Genomic DNA, 16246 nt, shown 5'->3' with positions numbered 1-16246 from the left:
TGGTTTTGATTTGTTTTTATGATGTTTTGGCGGGTTTTCGGAATGTCTTGGTTGGGTTTTAGAATGTTTTGTATTCTCTTGAGTTGTTTTTATTGTGTTGGCAGGTTTTGGAATGTTTAGATTCTTTTTGGCGGGTTTTAAAATCTTTTAGCGGGTATTTGGAATGTTTTGGCTTGTATTCGGAAGGTTTTGATTAGTTTTGACGGGTTTTGAAATATTTTGGCCGGTTTTTAGAAGGTTTCGATTTGTTTTGATTTGTTTTGATTCTGTTTAGCCCAGTTTTTGGTGTGTTTGGATTAGCTTTGGTGGGCTTGATCATGTTTTGTCAGGTTTTTTCGAATGTATTGATCACTTCTGTCGGGTTTTCTATTTTGGCGGGTTTGAAAATATTTTTGGATTAGTTTTGGCGGGTTTTAAAATATTTTGGCTCTTTGCGCAGAGATGACGGTGCTGGTTGCGGTGCGCTCCGGGGCGCTCCTTGTGCGGAAAGATGCCTGGCAGCGGCACTTGGGACAGCTCCGCGTCTCCGTATTCTGCGTTTCTTGCCTTCTGCATCTCAGCAAAATGCTTTCCCACTAGGTCTAGCAAGGAGAAACTGTGGCAGCTGAGTAGATGTAGCCCGGCCCGCCCTTTGAAGTTGACAAGTTCTTGGCATCTCAGAGCCTCAAGGCAAGAGCAAGGTTATCTATGGTAGGCTGGGGCAGAACTAGCAGCAAGCAGAGCAAAGTTGTCCAAGAATAGCTTCCATTGGAATGCTAATGGCAATTGAAGAGGCAGGCCAGTGGCAAGCCACTAGCTTCTAGCAGTTTGAAAGTTGCAGACACAGTGCAGGTGTTGTGCAGCTTCCTTCTTGGCCTCCTAGAAGGTGCCGCGTTCTCCGTCTCTTGCTTGCCAATATGTTGCCGTGTTCCTCTTATTTTTTGGTTGGTTTTGATTTGTTTTTATGATGTTTTGGCGGGTTTTCGGAATGTTTTGGTGGTGTTTTAGAATGTTTTGTTTTCTCTTGTGTTGTTTATATTGTCTTGGCAGGTTTTGGAATGTTTGGATTCCTTTTGGCGGGTTTTCAAATCTTTTGGCGGGTATTTGGAATGTTTTGGTTTGCTTTCATTTGTTTTGATTATGTTTTGGCAAGTTATTGAAAGTTTTGATCACTTCTGACTGGTTTTCTAGTATTTTGGCATCTTTTCAGAATGTTTTGATCAGGTTTGGCAGGTTCTAAACTATTTTGTCAGGTTTTTGGAATGTTTTGGTTGGTTTTGATTTGTTTTTATGATGTTTTGGCCAGATTTCGGAATATTTTGGCTGGTTTTTGGAATGTTTCGGTTGGATTTGATTTGTTTTTATGATGTTTTGCCAAGTTTTTTGAATGTTTTGATCAGTTCAGGCTGGTTTTCTAAAGTTTTGGCATCTTTTCAGAATGTTTTGATGAGTTTTGCGGGTCTAAATCATTTTGGCGGGTTTTCGGAATGTTTTGGTTGGTTTTGATTTGTTTTTATGATGTTTTGGCGGGTTTTCGGAATGTCTTGGTTGGGTTTTAGAATGTTTTGTATTCTCTTGAGTTGTTTTTATTGTGTTGGCAGGTTTTGGAATATTTGGATTCTTTTTGGCGGGTTTTAAAATCTTTTGGCGGGTATTTGGAATGTTTTGGCGGGTATTCGGAAGGTTTTGATTAGTTTTGATGGGTTTTGAAATATTTTGGCCCGTTTTTAGAAGGTTTCGATTTGTTTTGATTTGTTTTGATTCTGTTTAGCCCAGTTTTTGGTGTGTTTGGATTAGCTTTGGTGGGCTTGATCAGGTTTTGTCAGGTTTTTTCGAATGTATTGATCACTTCTGTCGGGTTTTCTATTTTGGCGGGTTTGAAAATATTTTTGGATGAGTTTTGGCGGGTTTTAAAATATTTTGGCTCTTTGCGCAGAGATGACGGTGCCGGTTGCGGTGCGCTCCGGGGCGCTCCTTGTGCGGAAAGATGCCTGGCAGCGGCACTTGGGACAGCTCCGCGTCTCCGTATTCTGCGTTTCTTGCCTTCTGCATCTCAGCAAAATGCTTTCCCACTAGGTCTAGCAAGGAGAAACTGTGGCAGCTGAGTAGATGTAGCCCGGCCCGCCCTTTGAAGTTGACAAGTTCTTGGCATCTCAGAGCCTCAAGGCAAGAGCAAGGTTATCTATGGTAGGCTGGGGCAGAACTAGCAGCAAGCAGAGCAAAGTTGTCCAAGAATAGCTTCCATTGGAATGCTAATGGCAATTGAAGAGGCAGGCCAGTGGCAAGCCACTAGCTTCTAGCAGTTTGAAAGTTGCAGACACAGTGCAGGTGTTGTGCAGCTTCCTTCTTGGCCTCCTAGAAGGTGCCGCGTTCTCCGTCTCTTGCTTGCCAATATGTTGCCGTGTTCCTCTTATTTTTTGGTTGGTTTTGATTTGTTTTTATGATGTTTTGGCGGGTTTTCGGAATGTTTTGGTGGTGTTTCAGAATGTTTTGTTTTCTCTTGTGTTGTTTTGATTGTCTTGGCAGGTTGTGGAACATTTGGATTCCTTTTGGCGGGTTTTCAAATCTTTTGGCGGGTATTTGGAATGTTTTGGTTTGCTTTCATTTGTTTTGATTATGTTTTGGCAAGTTATTGAAAGTTTTGATCACTTCTGACTGGTTTTCTAGTATTTTGGCATCTTTTCAGAATGTTTTGATCAGGTTTGGCAGGTTCTAAACTATTTTGTCAGGTTTTTGGAATGTTTTGGTTGGTTTTGATTTGTTTTTATGATGTTTTGCCAAGTTTTTTGAATGTTTTGATCAGTTCAGGCTGGTTTTCTAATGTTTTGGCATCTTTTCAGAATGTTTTGATGAGTTTTGCGGGTCTAAATTATTTTGGCGGGTTTTCGGAATATTTTGGTTGGTTTTGATTTGTTTTTATGATGTTTTGGCAGGTTTTCGGAATGTCTTGGTTGGGTTTTAGAATGTTTTGTATTCTCTTGAGTTGTTTTTATTGTGTTGGCAGGTTTTGGAATGTTTGGATTCTTTTTGGCGGGTTTTAAAATCTTTTGGCGGGTATTTGGAATGTTTTGGCGGGTATTCGGAAGGTTTTGATTAGTTTTGACGGGTTTTGAAATATTTTGGCCGGTTTTTAGAAGGTTTCGATTTGTTTTGATTTGTTTTGATTCTGTTTAGCCCAGTTTTTGGTGTGTTTGGATTAGCTTTGGTGGGCTTGATCATGTTTTGTCAGGTTTTTTCGAATGTATTGATCACTTCTGTCGGGTTTTCTATTTTGGCGGGTTTGAAAATATTTTTGGATGAGTTTTGGCGGGTTTTAAAATATTTTGGCTCTTTGCGCAGAGATGACGGTGCCGGTTGCGGTGCGCTCCGGGGCGCTCCTTCTGCGGAAAGATGCCTGGCAGCGGCACTTGGGACAGCTCCGCGTCTCCGTATTCTGCGTTTCTTGCCTTCTGCATCTCAGCAAAATGCTTTCCCACTAGGTCTAGCAAGGAGAAACTGTGGCAGCTGAGTAGATGTAGCCCGGCCCGCCCTTTGAAGTTGACAAGTTCTTGGCATCTCAGAGCCTCAAGGCAAGAGCAAGGTTATCTATGGTAGGCTGGGGCAGAACTAGCAGCAAGCAGAGCAAAGTTGTCCAAGAATAGCTTCCATTGGAATGCTAATGGCAATTGAAGAGGCAGGCCAGTGGCAAGCCACTAGCTTCTAGCAGTTTGAAAGTTGCAGACACAGTGCAGGTGTTGTGCAGCTTCCTTCTTGGCCTCCTAGAAGGTGCCGCGTTCTCCGTCTCTTGCTTGCCAATATGTTGCCGTGTTCCTCTTATTTTTTGGTTGGTTTTGATTTGTTTTTATGATGTTTTGGCGGGTTTTCGGAATGTTTTGGTGGTGTTTTAGAATGTTTTGTTTTCTCTTGTGTTGTTTATATTGTCTTGGCAGGTTTTGGAATGTTTGGATTCCTTTTGGCGGGTTTTAAAATCTTTTGGCGGGTATTTGGAATGTTTTGGTTTGCTTTCATTTGTTTTGATTATGTTTTGGCAAGTTATTGAAAGTTTTGATCACTTCTGACTGGTTTTCTAGTATTTTGGCATCTTTTCAGAATGTTTTGATCAGGTTTGGCAGGTTCTAAACTATTTTGTCAGGTTTTTGGAATGTTTTGGTTGGTTTTGATTTGTTTTTATGATGTTTTGGCCAGATTTCGGAATATTTTGGCTGGTTTTTGGAATGTTTCGGTTGGATTTGATTTGTTTTTATGATGTTTTGCCAAGTTTTTTGAATGTTTTGATCAGTTCAGGCTGGTTTTCTAATGTTTTGGCATCTTTTCAGAATGGTTTGATGAGTTTTGCGGGTCTAAATCATTTTGGCGGGTTTTCGGAATGTTTTGGTTGGTTTTGATTTGTTTTTATGATGTTTTGGCGGGTTTTCGGAATGTCTTGGTTGGGTTTTAGAATGTTTTGTATTCTCTTGAGTTGTTTTTATTGTGTTGGCAGGTTTTGGAATGTTTGGATTCTTTTTGGCGGGTTTTAAAATCTTTTAGCGGGTATTTGGAATGTTTTGGCTTGTATTCGGAAGGTTTTGATTAGTTTTGACGGGTTTTGAAATATTTTGGCCGGTTTTTAGAAGGTTTCGATTTGTTTTGATTTGTTTTGATTCTGTTTAGCCCAGTTTTTGGTGTGTTTGGATTAGCTTTGGTGGGCTTGATCATGTTTTGTCAGGTTTTTTCGAATGTATTGATCACTTCTGTCGGGTTTTCTATTTTGGCGGGTTTGAAAATATTTTTGGATTAGTTTTGGCGGGTTTTAAAATATTTTGGCTCTTTGCGCAGAGATGACGGTGCTGGTTGCGGTGCGCTCCGGGGCGCTCCTTGTGCGGAAAGATGCCTGGCAGCGGCACTTGGGACAGCTCCGCGTCTCCGTATTCTGCGTTTCTTGCCTTCTGCATCTCAGCAAAATGCTTTCCCACTAGGTCTAGCAAGGAGAAACTGTGGCAGCTGAGTAGATGTAGCCCGGCCCGCCCTTTGAAGTTGACAAGTTCTTGGCATCTCAGAGCCTCAAGGCAAGAGCAAGGTTATCTATGGTAGGCTGGGGCAGAACTAGCAGCAAGCAGAGCAAAGTTGTCCAAGAATAGCTTCCATTGGAATGCTAATGGCAATTGAAGAGGCAGGCCAGTGGCAAGCCACTAGCTTCTAGCAGTTTGAAAGTTGCAGACACAGTGCAGGTGTTGTGCAGCTTCCTTCTTGGCCTCCTAGAAGGTGCCGCGTTCTCCGTCTCTTGCTTGCCAATATGTTGCCGTGTTCCTCTTATTTTTTGGTTGGTTTTGATTTGTTTTTATGATGTTTTGGCGGGTTTTCGGAATGTTTTGGTGGTGTTTTAGAATGTTTTGTTTTCTCTTGTGTTGTTTATATTGTCTTGGCAGGTTTTGGAACGTTTGGATTCCTTTTGGCGGGTTTTCAAATCTTTTGGCGGGTATTTGGAATGTTTTGGTTTGCTTTCATTTGTTTTGATTATGTTTTGGCAAGTTATTGAAAGTTTTGATCACTTCTGACTGGTTTTCTAGTATTTTGGCATCTTTTCAGAATGTTTTGATCAGGTTTGGCAGGTTCTAAACTATTTTGTCAGGTTTTTGGAATGTTTTGGTTGGTTTTGATTTGTTTTTATGATGTTTTGGCCAGATTGCGGAATATTTTGGCTGGTTTTTGGAATGTTTCGGTTGGATTTGATTTGTTTTTATGATGTTTTGCCAAGTTTTTTGAATGTTTTGATCAGTTCAGGCTGGTTTTCTAATGTTTTGGCATCTTTTCAGAATGTTTTGATGAGTTTTGCGGGTCTAAATCATTTTGGCGGGTTTTCGGAATGTTTTGGTTGGTTTTGATTTGTTTTTATGATGTTTTGGCGGGTTTTCGGAATGTCTTGGTTGGGTTTTAGAATGTTTTGTATTCTCTTGAGTTGTTTTTATTGTGTTGGCAGGTTTTGGAATGTTTGGATTCTTTTTGGCGGGTTTTAAAATCTTTTAGCGGGTATTTGGAATGTTTTGGCTTGTATTCGGAAGGTTTTGATTAGTTTTGACATGTTTTGAAATATTTTGGCCCGTTTTTAGAAGGTTTCGATTTGTTTTGATTTGTTTTGATTCTGTTTAGCCCAGTTTTTGGTGTGTTTGGATTAGCTTTGGTGGGCTTGATCAGGTTTTGTCAGGTTTTTTCGAATGTATTGATCACTTCTGTCGGGTTTTCTATTTTGGCGGGTTTGAAAATATTTTTGGATTAGTTTTGGCGGGTTTTAAAATATTTTGGCTCTTTGCGCAGAGATGACGGTGCCGGTTGCGGTGCGCTCCGGGGCGCTCCTTGTGCGGAAAGATGCCTGGCAGCGGCACTTGGGACAGCTCCGCGTCTCCGTATTCTGCGTTTCTTGCCTTCTGCATCTCAGCAAAATGCTTTCCCACTAGGTCTAGCAAGGAGAAACTGTGGCAGCTGAGTAGATGTAGCCCAGCCCGCCCTTTGAAGTTGACATGTTCTTGGCATCTCAGAGCCTCAAGGCAAGAGCAAGGTTATCTATGGTAGGCTGGGGCAGAACTAGCAGCAAGCAGAGCAAAGTTGTCCAAGAATAGCTTCCATTGGAATGCTAATGGCAATTGAAGAGGCAAGCCAGTGGCAAGCCACTAGCTTCTAGCAGTTTGAAAGTTGCAGACACAGTGCAGGTGTTGTGCGGCTTCCTTCTTGGCCTCCTAGAAGGTGTCACGTTCTCCGTCTCTTGCTTGCCAATATGTTGCCGTGTTCCTCCTATTGTTTGGTTGGTTTTGATTTGTTTTTATGATGTTTTGGCGGGTTTTCGGAATGTTTTGGTGGTGTTTCAGAATGTTTTGTTTTCTCTTGTGTTGTTTATATTGTCTTGGCAGGTTGTGGAACATTTGGATTCCTTTTGGCGGGTTTTAAAATCTTTTGGCGGGTATTTGGAATGTTTTGGTTTGCTTTCATTTGTTTTGATTATGTTTTGGCAAGTTATTGAAAGTTTTGATCACTTCTGACTGGTTTTCTAGTATTTTGGCATCTTTTCAGAATGTTTTGATCAGGTTTGGCAGGTTCTAAACTATTTTGTCAGGTTTTTGGAATGTTTCGGTTGGTTTTGATTTGTTTTTATGATGTTTTGGCCAGATTTCGGAATATTTTGGCTGGTTTTTGGAATGTTTCGGTTAGATTTGATTTGTTTTTATGATGTTTTGCCAAGTTTTTTGAATGTTTTGATCAGTTCAGGCTGGTTTTCTAAAGTTTTGGCATCTTTTCAGAATGTTTTGATGAGTTTTGCGGGTCTAAATCATTTTGGCGGGTTTTCGGAATGTTTTGGTTGGTTTTGATTTGTTTTTATGATGTTTTGGCGGGTTTTCGGAATGTCTTGGTTGGGTTTTAGAATGTTTTGTATTCTCTTGAGTTGTTTTTATTGTGTTGGCAGGTTTTGGAATATTTGGATTCTTTTTGGCGGGTTTTAAAATCTTTTGGCGGGTATTTGGAATGTTTTGGCGGGTATTCGGAAGGTTTTGATTAGTATTGATGGGTTTTGAAATATTTTGGCCCGTTTTTAGAAGGTTTCGATTTGTTTTGATTTGTTTTGATTCTGTTTAGCCCAGTTTTTGGTGTGTTTGGATTAGCTTTGGTGGGCTTGATCATGTTTTGTCAGGTTTTTTCGAATGTATTGATCACTTCTGTCGGGTTTTCTATTTTGGCGGGTTTGAAAATATTTTTGGATGAGTTTTGGCGGGTTTTAAAATATTTTGGCTCTTTGCGCAGAGATGACGGTGCCGGTTGCGGTGCGCTCCGGGGCGCTCCTTCTGCGGAAAGATGCCTGGCAGCGGCACTTGGGACAGCTCCGCGTCTCCGTATTGTGCGTTTCTTGCCTTCTGCATCTCAGCAAAATGCTTTCCCACTAGGTCTAGCAAGGAGAAACTGTGGCAGCTGAGTAGATGTAGCCCGGCCCGCCCTTTGAAGTTGACAAGTTCTTGGCATCTCAGAGCCTCAAGGCAAGAGCAAGGTTATCTATGGTAGGCTGGGGCAGAACTAGCAGCAAGCAGAGCAAAGTTGTCCAAGAATAACTTCCATTGGAATGCTAATGGCAATTGAAGAGGCAGGCCAGTGGCAAGCCACTAGCTTCTAGCAGTTTGAAAGTTGCAGACACAGTGCAGGTGTTGTGCAGCTTCCTTCTTGGCCTCCTAGAAGGTGCCGCGTTCTCCGTCTCTTGCTTGCCAATATGTTGCCGTGTTCCTCTTATTTTTTGGTTGGTTTTGATTTGTTTTTATGATGTTTTGGCGGGTTTTCGGAATGTTTTGGTGGTGTTTCAGAATGTTTTGTTTTCTCTTGTGTTGTTTTGATTGTCTTGGCAGGTTGTGGAACGTCTGGATTCCTTTTGGCGGGTTTTCAAATCTTTTGGCGGGTATTTGGAATGTTTTGGTTTGCTTTCATTTGTTTTGATTATGTTTTGGCAAGTTATTGAAAGTTTTGATCACTTCTGACTGGTTTTCTAGTATTTTGGCATCTTTTCAGAATGTTTTGATCAGGTTTGGCAGGTTCTAAACTATTTTGTCAGGTTTTTGGAATGTTTTGGTTGGTTTTGATTTGTTTTTATGATGTTTTGGCCAGATTTCGGAATATTTTGGCTGGTTTTTGGAATGTTTCGGTTGGATTTGATTTGTTTTTATGATGTTTTGCCAAGTTTTTTGAATGTTTTGATCAGTTCAGGCTGGTTTTCTAATGTTTTGGCATCTTTTCAGAATGTTTTGATGAGTTTTGCGGGTCTAAATCATTTTGGCGGGTTTTCGGAATGTTTTGGTTGGTTTTGATTTGTTTTTATGATGTTTTGGCGGGTTTTCGGAATGTCTTGGTTGGGTTTTAGAATGTTTTGTATTCTCTTGAGTTGTTTTTATTGTGTTGGCAGGTTTTGGAATGTTTGGATTCTTTTTGGCGGGTTTTAAAATCTTTTGGCGGGTATTTGGAATGTTTTGGCGGGTATTCGGAAGGTTTTGATTAGTTTTGACGGGTTTTGAAATATTTTGGCCGGTTTTTAGGAGGTTTCGATTTGTTTTGATTTGTTTTGATTCTGTTTAGCCCAGTTTTTGGTGTGTTTGGATTAGCTTTGGTGGGCTTGATCATGTTTTGTCAGGTTTTTTCGAATGTATTGATCACTTCTGTCGGGTTTTCTATTTTGGCGGGTTTGAAAATATTTTTGGATGAGTTTTGGCGGGTTTTAAAATATTTTGGCTCTTTGCGCAGAGATGACGGTGCCGGTTGCGGTGCGCTCCGGGGCGCTCCTTCTGCGGAAAGATGCCTGGCAGCGGCACTTGGGACAGCTCCGCGTCTCCGTATTCTGCGTTTCTTGCCTTCTGCATCTCAGCAAAATGCTTTCCCACTAGGTCTAGCAAGGAGAAACTGTGGCAGCTGAGAAGATGTAGCCCAGCCCGCCCTTTGAAGTTGACAAGTTCTTGGCATCTCAGAGCCTCAAGGCAAGAGCAAGGTTATCTATGGTAGGCTGGGGCAGAACTAGCAGCAAGCAGAGCAAAGTTGTCCAAGAATAGCTTCCATTGGAATGCTAATGGCAATTGAAGAGGCAAGCCAGTGGCAAGCCACTAGCTTCTAGCAGCTTGAAAGTTGCAGACACAGTGCAGGTGTTGTGCGGCTTCCTTCTTGGCCTCCTAGAAGGTGTCACGTTCTCCGTCTCTTGCTTGCCAATATGTTGCCGTGTTCCTCCTATTGTTTGGTTGGTTTTGATTTGTTTTTATGATGTTTTGGCGGGTTTTCGGAATGTTTTGGTGGTGTTTCAGAATGTTTTGTTTTCTCTTGTGTTGTTTTGATTGTCTTGGCAGGTTGTGGAACATTTGGATTCCTTTTGGCGGGTTTTCAAATCTTTTGGCGGGTATTTGGAATGTTTTGGTTTGCTTTCATTTGTTTTGATTATGTTTTGGCAAGTTATTGAAAGTTTTGATCACTTCTGACTGGTTTTCTAGTATTTTGGCATCTTTTCAGAATGTTTTGATCAGGTTTGGCAGGTTCTAAACTATTTTGTCAGGTTTTTGGAATGTTTTGGTTGGTTTTGATTTGTTTTTATGATGTTTTGGCCAGATTTCGGAATATTTTGGCTGGTTTTTGGAATGTTTCGGTTGGATTTGATTTGTTTTTATGATGTTTTGCCAAGTTTTTTGAATGTTTTGATCAGTTCAGGCTGGTTTTCTAATGTTTTGGCATCTTTTCAGAATGTTTTGATGAGTTTTGCGGGTCTAAATCATTTTGGCGGGTTTTCGGAATATTTTGGTTGGTTTTGATTTGTTTTTATGATGTTTTGGCGGGTTTTCGGAATGTCTTGGTTGGGTTTTAGAATGTTTTGTATTCTCTTGAGTTGTTTTTATTGTGTTGGCAGGTTTTGGAATGTTTGGATACTTTTTGGCGGGTTTTAAAATCTTTTGGCGGGTATTTGGAATGTTTTGGCTTGTATTCGGAAGGTTTTGATTAGTTTTGACATGTTTTGAAATATTTTGGCCCGTTTTTAGAAGGTTTCGATTTGTTTTGATTTGTTTTGATTCTGTTTAGCCCAGTTTTTGGTGTGTTTGGATTAGCTTTGGTGGGCTTGATCATGTTTTGTCAGGTTTTTTCGAATGTATTGATCACTTCTGTCGGGTTTTCTATTTTGGCGGGTTTGAAAATATTTTTGGATGAGTTTTGGCGGGTTTTAAAATATTTTGGCTCTTTGCGCAGAGATGACGGTGCCGGTTGCGGTGCGCTCCGGGGCGCTCCTTGTGCGGAAAGATGCCTGGCAGCGGCACTTGGGACAGCTCCGCGTCTCCGTATTCTGCGTTTCTTGCCTTCTGCATCTCAGCAAAATGCTTTCCCACTAGGTCTAGCAAGGAGAAACTGTGGCAGCTGAGTAGATGTAGCCCGGCCCGCCCTTTGAAGTTGACAAGTTCTTGGCATCTCAGAGCCTCAAGGCAAGAGCAAGGTTATCTATGGTAGGCTGGGGCAGAACTAGCAGCAAGCAGAGCAAAGTTGTCCAAGAATAGCTTCCATTGGAATGCTAATGGCAATTGAAGAGGCAGGCCAGTGGCAAGCCACTAGCTTCTAGCAGTTTGAAAGTTGCAGACACAGTGCAGGTGTTGTGCAGCTTCCTTCTTGGCCTCCTAGAAGGTGCCGCGTTCTCCGTCTCTTGCTTGCCAATATGTTGCCGTGTTCCTCTTATTTTTTGGTTGGTTTTGATTTGTTTTGATGATGTTTTGGCGGGTTTTCAGAATGTTTTGGTGGTGTTTTAGAATGTTTTGTTTTCTCTTGTGTTGTTTATATTGTCTTGGCAGGTTTTGGAATGTTTGGATTCCTTTTGGCGGGTTTTCAAATCTTTTGGCGGGTATTTGGAATGTTTTGGTTTGCTTTCATTTGTTTTGATTATGTTTTGGCAAGTTATTGAAAGTTTTGATCACTTCTGACTGGTTTTCTAGTATTTTGGCATCTTTTCAGAATGTTTTGATCAGGTTTGGCAGGTTCTAAACTATTTTGTCAGGTTTTTGGAATGTTTTGGTTGGTTTTGATTTGTTTTTATGATGTTTTGGCCAGATTTCGGAATATTTTGGCTGGTTTTTGGAATGTTTTGGTTGGATTTGATTTGTTTTTATGATGTTTTGCCAAGTTTTTTGAATGTTTTGATCAGTTCAGGCTGGTTTTCTAAAGTTTTGGCATCTTTTCAGAATGTTTTGATGAGTTTTGCGGGTCTAAATCATTTTGGCGGGTTTTCGGAATGTTTTGGTTGGTTTTGATTTGTTTTTATGATGTTTTGGCGGGTTTTCGGAATGTCTTGGTTGGGTTTTAGAATGTTTTGTATTCTCTTGAGTTGTTTTTATTGTGTTGGCAGGTTTTGGAATGTTTGGATACTTTTTGGCGGGTTTTAAAATCTTTTGGCGGGTATTTGGAATGTTTTGGCGGGTATTCGGAAGGTTTTGATTAGTTTTGACGGGTTTTGAAATATTTTGGCCGGTTTTTAGAAGGTTTCGATTTGTTTTGATTTGTTTTGATTCTGTTTAGCCCAGTTTTTGGTGTGTTTGGATTAGCTTTGGTGGGCTTGATCAGGTTTTGTCAGGTTTTTTCGAATGTATTGATCACTTCTGTCGGGTTTTCTATTTTGGCGGGTTTGAAAATATTTTTGGATTAGTTTTGGCGGGTTTTAAAATATTTTGGCTCTTTGCGCAGAGATGACGGTGCCGGTTGCGGTGTGCTCCGGGGCGCTCCTTCTGCGGAAAGATGCCTGGCAGCGGCACTTGGGACAGCTCCGCGTCTCCGTATTCTGCGTTTCTTGCCTTCTGCATCTCAGCAAAATGCTTTCCCACTAGGTCTAGCAAGGAGAAACTGTGCCAGCTGAGTAGATGTAGCCCGGCCCGCCCTTTGGAGTTGCCAAGTTCTTGGCATCTCAGAGCCTCAAGGCAAGAGCAAGGTTATCTATGGTAGGCTGGGGCAGAACTAGCAGCAAGCAGAGCAAAGTTGTCCAAGAATAGCTTCCATTGGAATGCTAATGGCAATTGAAGAGGCAGGCCAGTGGCAAGCCACTAGCTTCTAGCAGTTTGAAAGTTGCAGACACAGTGCAGGTGTTGTGCAGCTTCCTTCTTGGCCTCCTAGAAGGTGCCGCGTTCTCCGTCTCTTGCTTGCCAATATGTTGCCGTGTTCCTCTTATTTTTTGGTTGGTTTTGATTTGTTTTTATGATGTTTTGGCGGGTTTTCGGAATGTTTTGGGGGTGTTTTAGAATGTTTTGTTTTCTCTTGTGTTGTTTTTATTGTCTTGGCAGGTTTTGGAATGTTTGGATTCCTTTTGGCGGGTTTTCAAATATTTTGGCGGGTATTTGGAATGTTTTGGTTTGCTTTCATTTGTTTTGATTATGTTTTGGCAAGTTATTGAAAGTTTTGATCACTTCTGACTGGTTTTCTAGTATTTTGGCATCTTTTCAGAATGTTTTGATCAGGTTTGGCAGGTTCTAAACTATTTTGTCAGGTTTTTGGAATGTTTTGGTTGGTTTTGATTTGTTTTTATGATGTTTTGGCCAGATTTCGGAATATTTTGGCTGGTTTTTGGAATGTTTTGGTTGGATTTGATTTGTTTTTATGATGTTTTGCCAAGTTTTTTGAATGTTTTGATCAGTTCAGGCTGGTTTTCTAAAGTTTTGGCATCTTTTCAGAATGTTTTGATGAGTTTTGCGGGTCTAAATCATTTTGGCGGGTTTTCGGAATGTTTTGGTTGGTTTTGATTTGTTTTTATGATGTTTTGGCGGGTTTTCGGAATGTCTTGGTTGGGTTTTAGAATGTTTTGTATTCTCTTGAGTTGTTTTTATTGTGTTGGCAGGTTTTGGAATATTTGGATTCTTTTTGGCGGGTTTTAAAATCTTTTGGCGGGTATTTGGAATGTTTTGGCGGGTATTCGGAAGGTTTTGATTAGTTTTGACGGGTTTTGAAATATTTTGGCCGGTTTTTAGAAGGTTTCGATTTGTTTTGATTTGTTTTGATTCTGTTTAGCCCAGTTTTTGGTGTGTTTGGATTAGCTTTGGTGGGCTTGATCAGGTTTTGTCAGGTTTTTTCGAATGTATTGATCACTTCTGTCGGGTTTTCTATTTTGGCGGGTTTGAAAATATTTTTGGATTAGTTTTGGCGGGTTTTAAAATATTTTGGCTCTTTGCGCAGAGATGACGGTGCCGGTTGCGGTGCGCTCCGGGGCGCTCCTTCTGCGGAAAGATGCCTGGCAGCGGCACTTGGGACAGCTCCGCGTCTCCGTATTGTGCGTTTCTTGCCTTCTGCATCTCAGCAAAATGCTTTCCCACTAGGTCTAGCAAGGAGAAACTGTGGCAGCTGAGTAGATGTAGCCCGGCCCGCCCTTTGAAGTTGACAAGTTCTTGGCATCTCAGAGCCTCAAGGCAAGAGCAAGGTTATCTATGGTAGGCTGGGGCAGAACTAGCAGCAAGCAGAGCAAAGTTGTCCAAGAATAACTTCCATTGGAATGCTAATGGCAATTGAAGAGGCAGGCCAGTGGCAAGCCACTAGCTTCTAGCAGTTTGAAAGTTGCAGACACAGTGCAGGTGTTGTGCAGCTTCCTTCTTGGCCTCCTAGAAGGTGCCGCGTTCTCCGTCTCTTGCTTGCCAATATGTTGCCGTGTTCCTCTTATTTTTTGGTTGGTTTTGATTTGTTTTTATGATGTTTTGGCGGGTTTTCGGAATGTTTTGGTGGTGTTTCAGAATGTTTTGTTTTCTCTTGTGTTGTTTTGATTGTCTTGGCAGGTTGTGGAACGTTTGGATTCCTTTTGGCGGGTTTTCAAATCTTTTGGCGGGTATTTGGAATGTTTTGGTTTGCTTTCATTTGTTTTGATTATGTTTTGGCAAGTTATTGAAAGTTTTGATCACTTCTGACTGGTTTTCTAGTATTTTGGCATCTTTTCAGAATGTTTTGATCAGGTTTGGCAGGTTCTAAACTATTTTGTCAGGTTTTTGGAATGTTTTGGTTGGTTTTGATTTGTTTTTATGATGTTTTGGCCAGATTTCGGAATATTTTGGCTGGTTTTTGGAATGTTTCGGTTGGATTTGATTTGTTTTTATGATGTTTTGCCAAGTTTTTTGAATGTTTTGATCAGTTCAGGCTGGTTTTCTAATGTTTTGGCATCTTTTCAGAATGTTTTGATGAGTTTTGCGGGTCTAAATCATTTTGGCGGGTTTTCGGAATGTTTTGGTTGGTTTTGATTTGTTTTTATGATGTTTTGGCGGGTTTTCGGAATGTCTTGGTTGGGTTTTAGAATGTTTTGTATTCTCTTGAGTTGTTTTTATTGTGTTGGCAGGTTTTGGAATGTTTGGATTCTTTTTGGCGGGTTTTAAAATCTTTTGGCGGGTATTTGGAATGTTTTGGCGGGTATTCGGAAGGTTTTGATTAGTTTTGACGGGTTTTGAAATATTTTGGCCGGTTTTTAGGAGGTTTCGATTTGTTTTGATTTGTTTTGATTCTGTTTAGCCCAGTTTTTGGTGTGTTTGGATTAGCTTTGGTGGGCTTGATCATGTTTTGTCAGGTTTTTTCGAATGTATTGATCACTTCTGTCGGGTTTTCTATTTTGGCGGGTTTGAAAATATTTTTGGATGAGTTTTGGCGGGTTTTAAAATATTTTGGCTCTTTGCGCAGAGATGACGGTGCCGGTTGCGGTGCGCTCCGGGGCGCTCCTTCTGCGGAAAGATGCCTGGCAGCGGCACTTGGGACAGCTCCGCGTCTCCGTATTCTGCGTTTCTTGCCTTCTGCATCTCAGCAAAATGCTTTCCCACTAGGTCTAGCAAGGAGAAACTGTGGCAGCTGAGAAGATGTAGCCCAGCCCGCCCTTTGAAGTTGACAAGTTCTTGGCATCTCAGAGCCTCAAGGCAAGAGCAAGGTTATCTATGGTAGGCTGGGGCAGAACTAGCAGCAAGCAGAGCAAAGTTGTCCAAGAATAGCTTCCATTGGAATGCTAATGGCAATTGAAGAGGCAAGCCAGTGGCAAGCCACTAGCTTCTAGCAGCTTGAAAGTTGCAGACACAGTGCAGGTGTTGTGCGGCTTCCTTCTTGGCCTCCTAGAAGGTGTCACGTTCTCCGTCTCTTGCTTGCCAATATGTTGCCGTGTTCCTCCTATTGTTTGGTTGGTTTTGATTTGTTTTTATGATGTTTTGGCGGGTTTTCGGAATGTTTTGGTGGTGTTTCAGAATGTTTTGTTTTCTCTTGTGTTGTTTTGATTGTCTTGGCAGGTTGTGGAACATTTGGATTCCTTTTGGCGGGTTTTCAAATCTTTTGGCGGGTATTTGGAATGTTTTGGTTTGCTTTCATTTGTTTTGATTATGTTTTGGCAAGTTATTGAAAGTTTTGATCACTTCTGACTGGTTTTCTAGTATTTTGGCATCTTTTCAGAATGTTTTGATCAGGTTTGGCAGGTTCTAAACTATTTTGTCAGGTTTTTGGAATGTTTTGGTTGGTTTTGATTTGTTTTTATGATGTTTTGGCCAGATTTCGGAATATTTTGGCTGGTTTTTGGAATGTTTCGGTTGGATTTGATTTGTTTTTATGATGTTTTGCCAAGTTTTTTGAATGTTTTGATCAGTTCAGGCTGGTTTTCTAAAGTTTTGGCATCTTTTCAGAATGTTTTGATGAGTTTTGCGGGTCTAAATCATTTTGGCGGGTTTTCGGAATATTTTGGTTGGTTTTGATTTGTTTTTATGATGTTTTGGCGGGTTTTCGGAATGTCTTGGTTGGGTTTTAGAATGTTTTGTATTCTCTTGAG

This window comes from Passer domesticus, chromosome 8, assembly GCF_036417665.1.
Source record: "Passer domesticus isolate bPasDom1 chromosome 8, bPasDom1.hap1, whole genome shotgun sequence".
Taxonomy (NCBI): Eukaryota; Metazoa; Chordata; class Aves; order Passeriformes; family Passeridae; genus Passer; species Passer domesticus.
Note: the sequence above shows the minus strand (reverse complement) of the source record.